This window comes from Arachis stenosperma, chromosome 6 (genome assembly GCF_014773155.1).
Source record: "Arachis stenosperma cultivar V10309 chromosome 6, arast.V10309.gnm1.PFL2, whole genome shotgun sequence".
Lineage (NCBI taxonomy): Eukaryota > Viridiplantae > Streptophyta > Magnoliopsida > Fabales > Fabaceae > Arachis > Arachis stenosperma.
In genome coordinates, this window is record NC_080382.1 from 52,956,881 (window position 1) to 52,974,251 (window position 17,371).

Genomic DNA, 17,371 nt, shown 5'->3' on the forward strand with positions numbered 1-17,371 from the left:
AAGCCTTCATAGAAGTTTTGGAGCTTAACCCAATCACTAAACATGTCTGGGGGACATCTTCTCATTAGTGCCTTATATCTTTCCCAGGCTTCGTACAATGACTCCCCTTCCATTTGCCTAAAAGTCTGAACCTCTGTCTTCAACTTGATGACCTTTTGAGGTGGGTAGAACTTTGCTAGAAATTTGCCCATCACTTCATTCCAATCATTGAGGCTTTCCTTGGGGAATGATTCTAGCCATTGAGTGGCTTTATCCCTCAAAGAGAATGGAAATAGCAACAACTTGTAGACATCTGGATGCACTCCATTTGTCTTCACTGTATTGCATATCCTCAGAAAAACAGAGAGATGTTGATTTGGGTCTTCAAGAGGTCCCCCTCCATAAGAGCAATTGTTCTGTACCAAAGTGATGAGCTGAGGTTTTAGCTCAAAGTTATTGGCCTGAACATTAGGTGTAGCAATGCTGCTCCCACAATGTCTTGGGTCAGGGATAGTATATGAGGATAACACCCTTCTAGCGTGTCCACCATTATTGTTGACCCCTCCAGGAGGGTTGTGCATCTCATCCTCCATGACTTGATCTTCTCCCTCTGATTCCTCTGACCCTTCTTCACCAACTATGAACTTTCCTCTTTCTGCTCTCCTTAACCTTCGTCGGGTTCTCTCGTCCTCAATATCACGTCTACTTGTTCCTGACATACACAAACAGAACCAAAATCACAAGTGAAATATTCTAGAATTAGAGTGGAATTGGAGTTAGTGAAACAAAGTATCAAACAGTTAGTGGGCTTAACGAAAATAATAAAAAAAATGCTTAATCTAAACCACCTTTCACTTAATCATTGTCAACCTAACCATTCCCCGGCAACGGCGCCAAAAACTTGATACGTAAAAATTAAGATTTCACGTACAACCGGCAAGTATACCGGGTCGTATCAAGTAATAAAACTCACAAAGAGTGAGGTCGATCCCACGGAGATTGGAAGATTAAGCAACTTTAGTTAATGGTAGATTTAGTCAAGCGAACATAGTTTTGATTTCATGAGCATTTTGATTTTTGAACATAATTGCAAGAATGTAAATGACACAAAATGTAAAGAACTAGAATAGAGAAATAAAATGGAAGTAAATGACGGAAACTTAAAGTGCAAGAAACTTAAATGACATCAAAAATAAATTGCAAGGAATTAAAGTGCTGAATTCTAAAGAGCATAAGAGTGAGAAATAAGAAACAGAATGTAAATGACAAAAATAATAAATTGCAAGAATGTAGAAGGGAATTGGGTAATGGGTTTTCAAACACTAAGAACAAAAGAAATGAGAATTAATGATGGAGAGGATCATTAGGGATCAGAGATGTTAGTTTTCATGAATTGATGTTAGTCAAATCCTTCTCAATCATGGGTATAGATCTATGGCAAGTGGGTGATTGAACCCCAATCTCTTGGTGATTCAATCTCTCTCAACATAACCAATTGCCACTCTCGTGATCTAATTGTTCATGAGAAGAGATGAAGCTCATATATTATCCAGCCACACAATTTCTATAATCTCAACCAAGGAGAGTTACATCTCACATACTAACCAAGGTATATTGATTAAAGAAATCATGAAAGGATGAACTCTAAACTGAATTATGTGGCTCATTCCTCAAACTCACCACATAATTCATATAGATTAACCCCTCTCTCGATGGTGGTTGAATCTGTGAAGATCAAGAGTTCCCTCTTTAAATCAACCACTAGAATTGAGGAGAAAAGATGGGTTCATCAATCCATTCCAACAAACAGAGCTCCTCCCCCTAATGAAAGTGGGGTTTAGTGAGTCATTGCTCCAATTTCAACAACAATTGCCATCAACAAGAATTAAACTGAATGTAAAGGAAGAAGAAGAAGAAGAATGAAATGCTTAGAACTTCAAATTGAAGAAGAAAAATTCCAATAAGAATCAAAGAAAAATGCTCTCCGGGTATCCTCCCGGAAGTACCACAAGAGTTCTCAAAAGTAAAGTGCTGAGAGTCTAAAATTCTAAGTGTCAAAAGTGTCAAAAGTGTAAAAAGTGTAAAAAGTAAAAGTGTAAAAAAAAGCCCCTCTAAAGTACAAACTCAATCTCTATTTATACTAGTCCTAAAGATCTTCAAGTGGGTTAGCAAGATGGGCTTCCTCTTTGTTGAATTCTTGGCTCAATTGGAGGTGTTTTGGCCTTTGTGATGAATAGGGGAAGTAGAGCAAGTTGGCACCAATTCTGGCCCATTGATGGGCGTTGTTGGCAATAACTCAGGCCTTAGTGCACGTTGGCAACGTGCATGCCAATTTCCTGGAAGTGAGTTTGAGACTTGGGCGTTGCTAGCCCAAGTTGTTGCAAACAACTTGCTCTTCCTCTTCTTGGCCTTACTTTCATGCTAAATGTAGCCCAGAATTTGAGTGTCAACCTTCAGCTTCAATATGGACTATTATACATCATTGGAAAGCTCTTGATGTCTATTTTCTAATGCCACTGGAATCACCTCAATTGGACTTTCCTAGCTCAAGTTATGGTTCCTCAAAGAAGGTAAGGTCAAGCTGCCAAGTTGTTGCCAAGTTGTTGTGAATAACGCACCCTCAACCCCAAGTTAGCAACGTGCTCGAGCATGACTCTCCCAAGGCAAGGACTTGAGGCTGGCGTTGTTGCAAAACACGCCCCTTTGTGCACATTGGCAACGTGCTCGATCCCACATCCAAGGATCATCTCTAGCTCCCTTGAATTTCATTTCTTGTTCTTGTTTTTAGGGCCTAAAGATGACTCTGGTTTGGCTCCAATCTTGTGCTCCACCATGGACTATTATATATGGTTGGAAAGCTCTGAATGTTAGCTTTCCAACGCAACTGGAAGTACTCAATTTGGATCTCTGTAGCTCAAGATATCTTCCATTGAAGTGGACATGTTCAGGCTGCCTTGTTTTGGTAAGTTGGCGTTGGCAACGCCCATCTAGCATTGGCAACGTGAGTGGTGCGGCATTTGGGCGTTTGGAACGCGGTTTGTGCGCCATTGGGCGTTTGGCACCTTGGTTGGTGCGCCAATGGGCGTTTGGCAGCCTGGTTGGTGCGCCAATGGGCGTTTGGCAGCCTGGTTGGTGCGCCATTGGGCGTTTGGCAGCCTGGTTGGTGCGCCAAGACTTGGTGCCAAAATTTGCTTGTGTGTGGCGTTGGCAACGCCAGATTCAAGTTGGCAACGCCAACTTTGCTTCTTCCAGGGCCAAGCTTGCCTTGCTTGTGTGTGGCGTTGGCAACGCCAGATTCAAGTTGGCAACGCCAACTTTGCTTCTTCCAGGGCCAAGCTTGCCTTGCTTGTGTGTGGCGTTGGCAACGCCAGATTCAAGTTGGCAACGCCAACTTTGCTTCTTCCAGGGCCAAGCTTGATAGTGTGGCGTTGTTAGCCTGCGTTGTCCTCAAAAACGCCAATGCTTCCTAGCTCAAACAACGTGCTCGAGCTTCCATATTAGTGCCAAAATTGCTTGTGTGTGTGGCGTTGGCAACGCCACTCTCAAGTTGGCAACGCCAACTTTGCTTCTTGTCTTCCTCCAGGGCCAAGTTCCTTGCTTGTGTCTTGTGTGTGTGGCGTTGGCAACTTGGTTCTAGAGTTGGCAACGCCAACCTTGCTTCCAGGGCCAAGTTTGCTTGGTTGTGTGGCGTTGGCAACGCCCATCTTGAGTTGGCAACGTGCTCGAGCCTCCTTTCCTAGCTCCAGGCATTGCTTCCCACGTTGCCAGTGAACACGCCCATAGAAGCTGGCGTTGGCAACTTGAATGTTGCCTAGTCTTGGCGTTGGCAACTTGGATGTTGCATGTGATGGGCGTTGGCAACTTGGATGTTGCTTAGTCTTGTGTGTGGTGTTGGCAACTTGATTCTAGAGTTGGCAACGCCAACTTTGCTTCCAGGGTTGCCAAGCTTGCTTGGTGTGGTTGTGTGTGGCGTTGGCAACGCCAATCCCAAGTTGGCAACGCCAACTCCTTGCCTTGGTTGCCTCCAGGACCAAGCTTGCCTTGTGTTGTGGAGTTGGCAACGTGGATTCCAAGTTGGCAACGCCAACTCTGCCCAGCTTGCATCATTCTTGCTTCCATGCCTCCTTGTTTCATCACCTATCATCAACAAGGGAAATAGCTTCAAAGTCTTACCAATTCAAGCAATAAATTTCATGAGATTCATTCATACTCATTCATATATGCATTCCTTAAATCATTTGCATGAATTTGGCTAGAATTAACATGTTCCTTAATATCATCATGCATGGAAACAAAACTCATAAAAGGACTTGTTTATTTAGAGAAAATGAGTGAAATTAAGCTAAAACTAACTAAGCTAACTAACTAATAATGCAAATATGCATTTGCATCACTCCCCTAGGTTTCTCATTTTACATTCATAATTTAGGATTTGAAGAATTTTTGCTTTGGCTTTTGAGAAGAGTCTACCTCCGGAACTGGTCATTATAGTTTGTTATTTACTTTTCATTTACTCTTCCATATTCTTAAATTGTCCAGAGTTGATTTTTAGAGTTAATTAATACAAGACTATTTTTACTTTTAATTAATCTCTTTGATTATTGTTTATTATGTCGCTTTTTATTTTCCCCATTAATTTTGTGAAGTCAATATTTATGATGATGGAGTAGTTCCCTAACTTGATTCGGAGTTGATTAAGAGGAGAACCTTGAGTTGGAATACTCAAGAGTTCAATTGTAATTGGTTCATTTTTGGTTGGCTTGTTAGTCACTAACTCTAATCCTTCCCAAGGGAGAGGATTAGGACTTGTGAATAGAAGTTGACTTTTAATTTGACTTTCCTTCATTTGTTAAGGGTTGACTAAATGAAAATAATGACTAATTATTAATTGATCTTGACAAAATTCCAACAAGGACAGAACTTCCAATTAATCTTCTCCCGGTCAAGATTTTTAATTAAATCATATAAATTCTCTAATTTAATTTTCTGTTCATCAAACTCAAAACCCATTTGGAAAACCTCTTATTGATAAAATAGCACATTTTCCTACAACTCATTGGGAGACGACCTGGGACTCATACTCCCAATATTTTATTTCTAAAAATTGTGACAACTCTTTTCTAAATTGATAAGTGGATTTTCGCCGGTTAAGAACTGTACTTGTGATGACAAGTCATCATATACCCATTTTTCAAGCTAATTTCACTTGTTTTGTTAGCATTTATGCACTTTCTTGCATCCTAAGTAAGTGATTTGGAGTGAAAATGCATAACTTCTTTAAATCAAACAACCACCATGAAATTAATGTTAACTCATGAGGTTTAAGCTAAATTTAATTGATTTTTAATTGATTTATAAGCCTTGTGAATTTAGTGATACTTGGAGTGGTTGTTTTGGTTTATTGTAGGTGAAGAAAAGAAAAAAAAAAGGGAAAAGCGTGGCCTAAGGAAATGTGGCCCAAGGAAAAGAAAGTGTGGTCAAAGGAAGGAAAAGTGTGCCGCATGCAATGGGGGGAGGCAAGCATTGCCCTCCACAAGGGCACACTGCCCTCTAGGAGGGCAACATAAGGGAACAAGGCATAAAAGGCAACTCTGCCCTGCCCACTACAAGGGCAGAGCACAAATCTGTGCCTTGGAATCAAGAAGAAGAAAATGTTGCCCTGCCCTCCACAAGGGCAGTATCGGGCTCACAAGGGAAGAAAATCAAAGGAAAATGTCTCCAAATGCTTGCTACAAGAGTTGAACACGGGACCATGAGGAAGCAAGGAACTAAGTGCCATCACCGTGCCAAGAAAGCCAAGGAAATTAAGTAGCGTGTGTTTCTGCTAGGATTCGAACGCGGGACTTCATACCAAGGAATGATTCTGGCGCACCAAGAAATGAGTCTGGCGCACCAAGGAATGATTCTGGCGGCACCAGCGCGCACCACAGCACCCATCTGGCGCACCAATTTTTCCTGCCCTGCCCTCCGCGCGGGCAGGGCAGCGTTCTGCGCACCAAGACCGCATCAAGCCGCACCATGCACGCACCAAGCACCATTTTTTGCCCTGCCCTCCACAAGGGCAGGGCAGCCTCCTGGAAGCTATTATTTTGGGCCAAAAATTCAATTAAAATTCCCATTTAATTCATTTCTTCACCAAATCAAAAGCCCATCCAAATCCCAAAATCCAAGAATAGAAAGTGTATAAATAGGAGCTAGTTTGATGTAATTAGGACCTTTAGCTTTGCTTTTGAATTTTGCACTTTCTTTGAGCTTTGAGCTTTTGCACTTTCCTTGAGAAACTTGACTGAGATTTCAGAGAATTGGGGAGGGGAATTGATCTCTCTTCTTCCTCGTTCTTGCTGGAGCACTTTTATTTTTCTTGTTTTGAGTTTTGGGTGTGAAGAGTTGAGGAAATTCTGTCTCAACCTCCATTCAAAATCTCTTTAATTCCTTTCTGCACAATTAAATTCAATTTCAATTTCCTTTACTGCTTCTTCTTCTATTTCTTGTTAATTGCTTTGAGCACTTAGATCTAGGAAGGTAATTGAGATCTAGGCTCTACTACCTAGTCTCTTGAGCCCTGAGATCCCAATCTACTTTTGGTTCTTCTGTGAACCTTGCTGCACATTAATTTCATTTTCTGTTTGAATCCTCATTGCTTCTAATCCAATTTCTGTTCTATTGATTATTGCAACTCAATTTCTCTTGTTTAAATTCTGCAATCCCTGTCCTCAATTCCCTTTTACTTTCAAGCAATTTATATTCCTTGCACTTTAAGCTACTGCAATTTACATTTCTTGCACTTTAAGTTTCAGTCATTTACTTTCTTGTTCTTTAAGATTCTGCAAGTTTACTTTCCTGCTCTTTAAATTACTGCAATTTTCCCTTCCCCCTTTGCATTCCAAGCAATTTATCTTCTGTTAAAACACAAATCACTCAACCAATACTTGATTCGCTTGACTAAACCAACCACTAAACTAAAATTGCTCAATCCTTCAATCCCTGTGGGATCGACCTCACTCATGTGAGTTATTATTACTTGATGCGACCCGGTACACTTGCCGGTGAGTTTTGTGTCGGATCGTTTTCCGCACATCAAGTTTTTGGCGCCGTTGCCGGGGATTGAAATAGATTGACAATGATTAAGTGAAGTGGAGGTCTAGATTAAGCACTTTTTCTTTTCTGTTTCTCTAACACACTAACTGTTTGAATTTTTGCTTAAACTAACTAAAACCTCATTCTAGCAATAGATTGAAGTTTTATTGATTTTCTGGGTCTGTGTGTTTATTGTTGTGTGTTTGTATGTCAGGTACAGGAAGATCTTCCCCTGTCCTCTCTGAAATTGACCAAAGAACTCTTCGAAGAATAAGAAGAGCTGAAAGAGGAAAGAACGTTATTGGAGAGGAAGAATCTGTGGAGGAATTCCAAGAAATGGAAGGAGATCCATCAAATCCCAATCAACCAGAAGGAGGAGCCAATAATAACCAACACCAAAGAAGAGTACTGGCTTCCTATACATTCGCAAATGCTAGACACTGTGGGAGTAGCATTCTTCCCCCCAATGTCAATGCAAACAACTTTGAATTAAAACCACAACTCATCACTTTGGTTCAAAACAACTGTTCCTTTGGAGGAGGACCATTGGAGGACCCAAATCAACACTTATCCACCTTCTTGAGGATTTGTGACACTGTTAAAACCAATGGTGTGCCCCCTGACAGTTACAAGTTGTTGCTCTTTCCATTTTCTCTCAGAGACAAAGCCACTCAATGGCTAGAAACGTTCCCAAAGGAAAGCATCAACACTTGGGATGATTTGGTGAGCAAGTTTCTTGCCAAATTTTACCCCCCTCAAAGAATCATAAGATTGAAGACTGAGGTGCAGACATTCACTCAAATGGAGGCTGAGAATTTATATGAAGCATGGGAAAGATATAAAGCTCTATTGAGAAAGTATCCACCAGAGATGTTTACTGAATGGGATAAGTTGCAAAACTTCTATGAAGGACTTACTCTAAAGGCTCAAGAAGCACTTGATCACTCAGCTGGAGGCTCATTACAACTCATGAAAACCACAGAGGAAGCTCAAAACCTCATTGATATGGTGGCCAACAACCAATATTTCTTTGCTCATCAAAGACAACGCCAACCATCACAGAGAAGAGGAGTAATGGAGTTAGAAAGGGTGGATTCAATTTTAGCTCAGAACAAGATGATGCAGCAGCAGATTCAACAACAGTTTGAGCAAATGGCCAAAAGAATTGATGGCCTGCAAGTGGCAGCAGTGAGCACCACAAGCCAACCATCAACCACATGGGTGCAAAGTGAAGAAACTCAAGAGGAGCAACAGCAAGAGCAAGTCCAATACATGCACAACCAAAATCCTGGAACAAATGAAGTTTATGGTGATACTTACAATCCATCTTGGAAGAACCATCCTAACCTCAGATGGGGAGACAACCACAATCAAAGCCAACAACCATGGCAAAGAAACTCAAGTCAGAACAATTGGAAAAACACAAACCACAACCCCCAGCCAAACACTAACCAAAACACATACAGAAAACCACAAAACAACTACCCCAATTCTAACCATCACCTACCCAATAACCACCCAACTAACCAAAGCACTTACCATCATCCATCAACACCCCAAAATCAACCAATCTCACAAGACTCACAGAGGATCACTAATCTAGAGCTGCTCATGGAGAAAATGATGAAGAACCAAGAATTGACAACAAAGAACCAAGAAGCTTCCATGAAGAACCTAGAGAGGCAGATTGGACAAATCTCCAAACAGATTTCTGTTGAAAAACCATCAAGCTCACTACCAAGTGACACCATTCCCAACCCAAAGGAAGAATGCAAGGTCGTGCAACTAAGAAGTGGAAAAATGTTAGTGGATGGTAACCAAGGAGCAACAAAGAAACTTATGGAGAATGACAATGAGCCAACAAAGAATGCTGAAGCCATTAACAAAGACATGACAACCAAGAATGTCCCAGGAGAACTCACAGAAGAAAATAACCAACCACAAAATTTGAAGAAGGGAAAGCAGATCATGGAAGAACCAATCCCAAGACAACTTCAAGGGGAGAAAAACTTGACACCCCCAATACCTTATCCACAAAGATTCCACAAAGAAATAAAGGATCAGCACTTCCACAAATTTCTTGAGACTTTCAAGAAGCTGGAAATCAACATACCTTTGGCTGAGGCATTAGAGCAAATGCCTCTGTATGCCAAGTTTCTAAAGGAGCTCATCAACAAGAAGAGAAGTTGGAATGAGAAGGAGACTGTAATGCTTAGTGAAGAATGCAGTGCACTCATCAGAAAGGGACTCCCTCCCAAGCTTGAAGATCCTGGAGGTTTCTTCCTACCCTGCACTATTGGAAACCTATTCATCAACAAGGGGATGTGTGACTTAGGAGCAAGCATAAATCTAATCCCATCTTCTTTAGTGAAAAAGCTTGGCATAGAGGAGGTGAAACCAATACAGATATCCTTGGAATTGGTGGATCAATCAGTAGTGTATCCTAAAGGGCTGATTGAGAACCTTTTAGTTAAGGTTGACAAGTTCATCTATCCGGCAGATTTTGTGATCTTGAATTCTTCAGAAAATGGAAATGACTCCATAATACTTGGTCGACCATTTTTAGCCACTGCTAGAGCCATTGTGGATATAGAGCAAGGAGAGCTAACTCTCAGAATGCATGAGGAGAGCATCACCTTGAAAGTCTTTCTAGAATTACAAAGGAATGAAGAAGCAAGCAAGACAAGTGGTGACTTCCTTCCAAAGCAAACAACCTACAAGGCAGTAGAACAGGAAAACAAGCATCCACAGAAAGAAAAAGGAATTCAAAAAGAAGCTGGAATAATAAACAAAAAGGAAGGCAACACAACTCAAGTCACTGTCAAGGGAAGCATATCAACAAGGAAGAAAAAGAAGAAAAACAAGAAAAGGGCCTACAAAGGGTGGAAGAACAAGAAAATCCCAACAGAAGGATTTGCCAAAGGTGACAAGGTGCAACTAGTGTATCAACAGCTGGGAACAAAGGATTATTACACTGTCAACCAAGTACTCTCTCTTGAGCACATTGAAATTGAGCATCAAGGAACACAGAGAAAGCTTACAGTGAGAGGTGACAAGTTGAGACATCACCAACATCAACCACCTTAAAGGGAGTTCAATGTCAAGCTAGTGACAATAAAAGAGCGCTTCATGGGAGGCAACCCATGATTTAAAATTTCTGTCTTCTCTTTAATAAGCTATGATTTCCTGAGTATGATTTTGAACTTTCATATTTGATAAATGCACATTTTAGAGCATAAGTCAGACTTCTAAGTTTGGTGTCCCTTAAGGCACACTTAATTTTTGCTTTTCAAAAAGAAAGGGAGCTATTCTTAGAACATATGCATAATTCTTTTTGATGAAGCATATGACCAAACACTAAGTTTGGTGTCTGCATGTGTAACAATGTTCAGAAGATCATTTCCCAATCATGAAATCAAAACCATACAGAATGGGATCATGCATCAAATAATTTCTTTAAAAATATATCAATTGTGAAGAATGGTTTGCATTGCTAAGCCACCCCCCTCAATAAAAGATAAGTTTGGTGTTCACCAACTTTTAGCATCTTTAATTAAGGGACACAATTGACCACAAAAAAAAATAAAATTTTTTTTAATAATAATAAACAAAACAAAATAATTCTTTTCCTTTAATACAAATCAACTGCCAACGACTATATTGATGATCTAAGGCTAGTTGTTTTGGTTCATGCAGGAGAAAAAGATTGAGGCAAAAGCAAGGAGGGGCCACGGCTAGGATAAGCTATGAGAGGATGATCACATGTGCCTAGAAGAACGCGCTCATGGGGAACAGAATTTGCATGCATGCAACATTGAACACCTAAATGCATGCAGCCAATGGGAGAAGGATCCTCGTCAAAGCCTCAACAATACATGCAGGCCATCCATTTCATGCATTCCTTGGATGAACAACTCAATCTTGACCATTCATGAGCACCAACGAGTTCCTCTCTCTCTCATTATGGTTTTGTTGGAAAGCTTGAAGAATTCACTTATAAGTAGCCGTTGGCACCAACACGGTATACACACTCTCATTCAAGCCATTTTCATATGAAAGCCATAATCTTTTCCACTTCCAAAACCAACATAATCCCCTTATCTCACACAACAAAACCGAACCAAAACTCATCCCAAACACAACACATACTTCTTCTATTCTCACCCTTTCTTTCTTCTTACCTCAAATCTGATGGCCTCCTCAAGTTCAAAAAGAAGGCCGGGAAAGGAACCTATGGTAGCCGAACCTCCATCATTTGATGCAACCAAATTTAGATCCCAATTCCATGAAGGGAGATATCATAGGTTCATGGAGACAAAGAATGTCATTTATGAGAAAGGCCTTGAGTTGAGAGATGAGGAATACCCCATCATGAGGCAAATCACTAAAGAAAGAAGGTGGGAACTTTTATGTGCTCCTCTTGTTGACATCAGTGCAGTCATGATCAGGGAGTTCTATGCAAATGCTGTAAAAGAAAACAAAGATAGTGCTCCTTACACAAGTTATGTCAGAGGAGTTGAAGTGAGTTTTAGCCCAGCTGCCATCACAAGAGCCCTCAAGTTGAGAACCATAACCTATGCAGAGCCCAGTTATGAAACCAGATTGCAGATAGAAAACAATCCTGATGAGATCCTGCAGGGGTTATGTGTAGAAAATACAGATTAGGAAAGAGATTCAAAGGGAGTTCCAAGTCACTTGAGGAGGATAAATCTCACTCCTGTGGCTAAGGGATGGTATGAAATAGTGAGAAGATCTACCCTTCCTACTGGAAACGCTTCTTGGGTCACAATCAAACGAGCACTCTTGACTTACTGCATCTTGCATGGAGGTGAGATCAACCTCGCACAACTCATAGCCGACAGTATTCAAGAGATGGCCAATAGCATAAGCAAATCAAAGGGTCTTGGACATCCAAGTACCATCCTCAGGCTATGTGACAAAGCTGGAGTAATCTTTGAAGATGAGGATACAGAAAAGGTGAAAAAGGGAAAAGGGATCACTAAGAAGATCATGGAAGGAATAAATGAAGAAGATGATCCAGAGGGGGTGGTAGCTCCCAAGCAAAGGAGATCACAAAGAGAGGAAGGACGAAATCAAGCTCATGAGGCCATAGACATGAGCCAGCTACACAGGGCGATAGAAGAACTATCTCAACAACTCATGCAGACTCAACAAGAGCAAAATCAGGGGTGCCAAGTGCAATATCTAGAGCCCCATCCAGAGTTTATGGAGCACTATCTGAAAGACAAAGAGGAGAGGGAAGCTTGGCAGCGTCAAATGGAGAAGAAGCAAGAGAGATGGCAACAGCAAATGATGACTCAACAGCAAGAATTTCAAGCACAAATCCTTGAAGGACAAAAAGAGCAATACAAAGAATTCAAGGAATCATATGATAAGCTGTATTTTAGTCAAGCTAAAGCAGGAGAATACAGTCACAACCTGTATCAATGGAAGAATATTCATCACACCATGGGAGAAGTGAGATATGCACAAAGAATGGAGAATGATGAAAACATGCAAGCAAGGTTGGAGTACTTGACCCACAATTTGCCAACACTCAATCCTCATATCAAGCCATTTGAGCAATGCCCTGAATTTGAAGCCAAGCAACAAGCAAGGTCTCGTCACTATACTGAGGCAACCTTTAAAAGATTGGAAGATGTTGGGCTCTCAGGACTCTTAGATTCTGTCTGGGGTAGAAGATGTCCTGGTGAAAAGATCCGAGATTATTCCAAACTAGGGAAGAGAAAGAAGAAGAAGGGAGAATCAAGCAGCAGCCACGACCAATAGAAGGTGGCAAAGTTCTTTCATTCACCTTCTTTCACTCTTCTAATAAGGAGAAGCATGTCTGAAACATGTATGCCTCCACTGCTTATTTCCTTTTTATTTCTTTTTCTTGTATTTTCTGTTGTTCAATAAGTAGCTAGAGAAATGATTTGCATAATTCTTGTCATTCATCACTTAGCTTTAATTTTGATTTGTTTCCCATAGGCTTGAATAAAAGAGATTTGGTTTGAATTGAAAAGTGAAATATTCAATGTTGCATAAGTAGAGTGGAAATTAATGGTGGTATATGTGTTTGATTAAATGCATAACTCATGAAATAACTGCTGCATAATATCATTCTCATTCAAGTGTGAGTTAGCTTGCTGTTATAAAGACCCTTACCAATAAATAAGAAGCCCTTGAGAACAAAAACAGAAAGAAAAGGGAGAAGAAAAAGCCAAAGTGGCAAGAAAAGAAAAACAAAGAATAAAGGTTGGACACCAATAGCTTGGACCCTAGGACACATGCCTGTGGTGTTCTTGTACTAAGATATGCTTGGATGAGTAAATTCTAAGGGGTATTTTAAAACCCGGTCACTTAGATCAACTGATTTGGGATGGCCAATTGAAAGTCCACAATAAAGAGCAACTTAGATACAGAACATTTAGTTATCCAAAGAGATGCTGGGCATCAATGATCCTAGGAAGAAATAGTAAGCCAAGTGTCTGTGGTGGAGAGATGTTGAGTAAAAGAAAGAAACAAATAAAGCCAAAGGCTATTACTGCAACATTTGACACCAAAACCTCCAAAAGAATAAGCTTTTTAAGCATTATAAGAAAGAAAAGTTAGCAAGGGAGTGAGTAAAGAGTAAGTCTTATAACAGCAAGTTTAGCAAACCTTTGATGAAAAAGGTGTATTATGTAACAGCAAACAATAACTTGAGTTATCATTGTCTGCATAAAGACCCCATAGATCAAGTTCTGCTATATGCCTAACAAGGATATGTGTTCTTTTCTTATTCATTTCAATTTCTCTTAGTTTTGATGCTTGCTTGGGGACAAGCAAGATTTAAGTTTGGTGTTGTGATGACAAGTCATCATATACCCATTTTTCAAGCTAATTTCACTTGTTTTGTTAGCATTTATGCACTTTCTTGCATCCTAAGTAAGTGATTTGGAGTGAAAATGCATAACTTCTTTAAATCAAACAACCACCATGAAATTAATGTTAACTCATGAGGTTTAAGCTAAATTTAATTGATTTTTAATTGATTTATAAGCCTTGTGAATTTAGTGATACTTGGAGTGGTTGTTTTGGTTTATTGTAGGTGAAGAAAAGAAAAAAAAAGGGAAAAGCGTGGCCTAAGGAAATGTGGCCCAAGGAAAAGAAAGTGTGGTCAAAGGAAGGAAAAGTGTGCCGCATGCAATGGGGGGAGGCAAGCATTGCCCTCCACAAGGGCACACTGCCCTCTAAGAGGGCAACATAAGGGAACAAGGCATAAAAGGCAACTCTGCCCTGCCCACTACAAGGGCAGAGCACAAATCTGTGCCTTGGAATCAAGAAGAAGAAAATGTTACCCTGCCCTCCACAAGGGCAGTATCGGGCTCACAAGGGGAGAAAATCAAAGGAAAATGTCTCCAAATGCTTGCTACAAGAGTTGAACACAGGACCATGAGGAAGCAAGGAACTAAGTGCCATCACCGTGCCAAGAAAGCCAAGGAAATTAAGTAGCGTGTGTTTCTGCTAGGATTCGAACGCGGGACTTCATTTTGGAAACACTGCCCTGCCCTCCGCGAGGGCAGGGCAGCATTTTGTGTGTGGCATGATTCTGGTGCACCAAGAAACGAGTCTGGCGCACCAAGGAATGATTCTGGCGGCACCAGCGCGCACCACAGCACCCATCTGGCGCACCAATTTTTCCTGCCCTGCCCTCCGCACGGGCAGGGCAGCGTTCTGCGCACCAAGACCGCATCAAGCCGCACCATGCACGCACCAAGCACCATTTTTTGCCCTGCCCTCCACAAGGGCAGGGCAGCCTCCTGGAAGCTATTATTTTGGGCCGAAAATTCAATTAAAATTCCCATTTAATTCATTTCTTCACCAAATCAAAAGCCCATCCAAATCCCAAAATCCAAGAATAGAAAGTGTATAAATAGGAGCTAGTTTGATGTAATTAGGACCTTTAGCTTTGCTTTTGAATTTTGCACTTTCTTTGAGCTTTGAGCTTTTGCACTTTCCTTGAGAAACTTGACTGAGATTTCAGAGAATTGGGGAGGGGAATTGATCTCTCTTCTTCCTCGTTCTTGCTGGAGCACTTTTATTTTTCTTGTTTGAGTTTTGGGTGTGAAGAGTTGAGGAAATTCTGTCTCAACCTCCATTCAAAATCTCTTTAATTCCTTTCTGCACAATTAAATTCAATTTCAATTTCCTTTACTGCTTCTTCTTCTATTTCTTGTTAATTGCTTTGAGCACTTAGATCTAGGAAGGTAATTGAGATCTAGGCTCTACTACCTAGTCTCTTGAGCCCTGAGATCCCAATCTACTTTGGTTCTTCTGTGAACCTTGCTGCACATTAATTTCATTTTCTGTTTGAATCCTCATTGCTTCTAATCCAATTTCTGTTCTATTGATTATTGCAACTCAATTTCTCTTGTTTAAATTCTGCAATCCCTGTCCTCAATTCCCTTTTACTTTCAAGCAATTTATATTCCTTGCACTTTAAGCTACTGCAATTTACATTTCTTGCACTTTAAGTTTCAGTCATTTACTTTCTTGTTCTTTAAGATTCTGCAAGTTTACTTTCCTGCTCTTTAAATTACTGCAATTTTCCCTTCCCCCTTTGCATTCCAAGCAATTTATCTTCTGTTAAAACACAAATCACTCAACCAATACTTGATTCGCTTGACTAAACCAACCACTAAACTAAAATTGCTCAATCCTTCAATCCCTGTGGGATCGACCTCACTCATGTGAGTTATTATTACTTGATGCGACCCGGTACACTTGCCGGTGAGTTTTGTGTCGAATCGTTTTCCGCACATCAAGTTTTTGGCGCCGTTGCCGGGGATTGAAATAGATTGACAATGATTAAGTGAAGTGGAGGTCTAGATTAAGCACTTTTTCTTTTCTGTTTGAATTTTTGCTTAAACTAACTAAAACCTCATTCTAGCAATAGATTGAAGTTTTATTGATTTTCTGGGTCTGTGTGTTTATTGTTGTGTGTTTGTATGTCAGGTACAGGAAGATCTTCCCCTGTCCTCTCTGAACTCTGAAATTGACCAAAGAACTCTTCGAAGAATAAGAAGAGCTGAAAGAGGAAAGAACGTTATTGGAGAGGAAGAATCTGTGGAGGAATTCCAAGAAATGGAAGGAGATCCATCAAATCCCAATCAACCAGAAGGAGGAGCCAATAATAACCAACACCAAAGAAGAGTACTGGCTTCCTATACATTCGCAAATGCTAGACACTGTGGGAGTAGCATTCTTCCCCCCAATGTCAATGCAAACAACTTTGAATTAAAACCACAACTCATCACTTTGGTTCAAAACAACTGTTCCTTTGGAGGAGGACCATTGGAGGACCCAAATCAACACTTATCCACCTTCTTGAGGATTTGTGACACTGTTAAAACCAATGGTGTGCCCCCTGACAGTTACAAGTTGTTGCTCTTTCCATTCTCTCTCAGAGACAAAGCCACTCAATGGCTAGAAACGTTCCCAAAGGAAAGCATCAACACTTGGGATGATTTGGTGAGCAAGTTTCTTGCCAAATTTTACCCCCCTCAAAGAATCATAAGATTGAAGACTGAGGTGCAGACATTCACTCAAATGGAGGCTGAGAATTTATATGAAGCATGGGAAAGATATAAAGCTCTATTGAGAAAGTGTCCACCAGAGATGTTTACTGAATGGGATAAGTTGCAAAACTTCTATGAAGGACTTACTCTAAAGGCTCAAGAAGCACTTGATCACTCAGCTGGAGGCTCATTACAACTCATGAAAACCACAGAGGAAGCTCAAAACCTCATTGATATGGTGGCCAACAACCAATATTTCTTTGCTCATCAAAGACAACGCCAACCATCACAGAGAAGAGGAGTAATGGAGTTAGAAAAGGTGGATTCAATTTTAGCTCAGAACAAGATGATGCAGCAGCAGATTCAACAATAGTTTGAGCAAATGGCCAAAAGAATTGATGGCCTGCAAGTGGCAGCAGTGAGCACCACAAGCCAACCATCAACCACATGGGTGCAAAGTGAAGAAACTCAAGAGGAGCAACAGCAAGAGCAAGTCCAATACATGCACAACCAAAATCCTGGAACAAATGAAGTTTATGGTGATACTTACAATCCATCTTGGAAGAACCATCCCAACCTCAGATGGGGAGACAACCACAATCAAAGCCAACAACCATGGCAAAGAAACTCAAGTCAGAACAATTGGAAAAACACAAACCACAACCCCCAGCCAAACACTAACCAAAACACATACAGAAAACCACAAAACAACTACCCCAATTCTAACCATCACCTACCCAATAACCACCCAA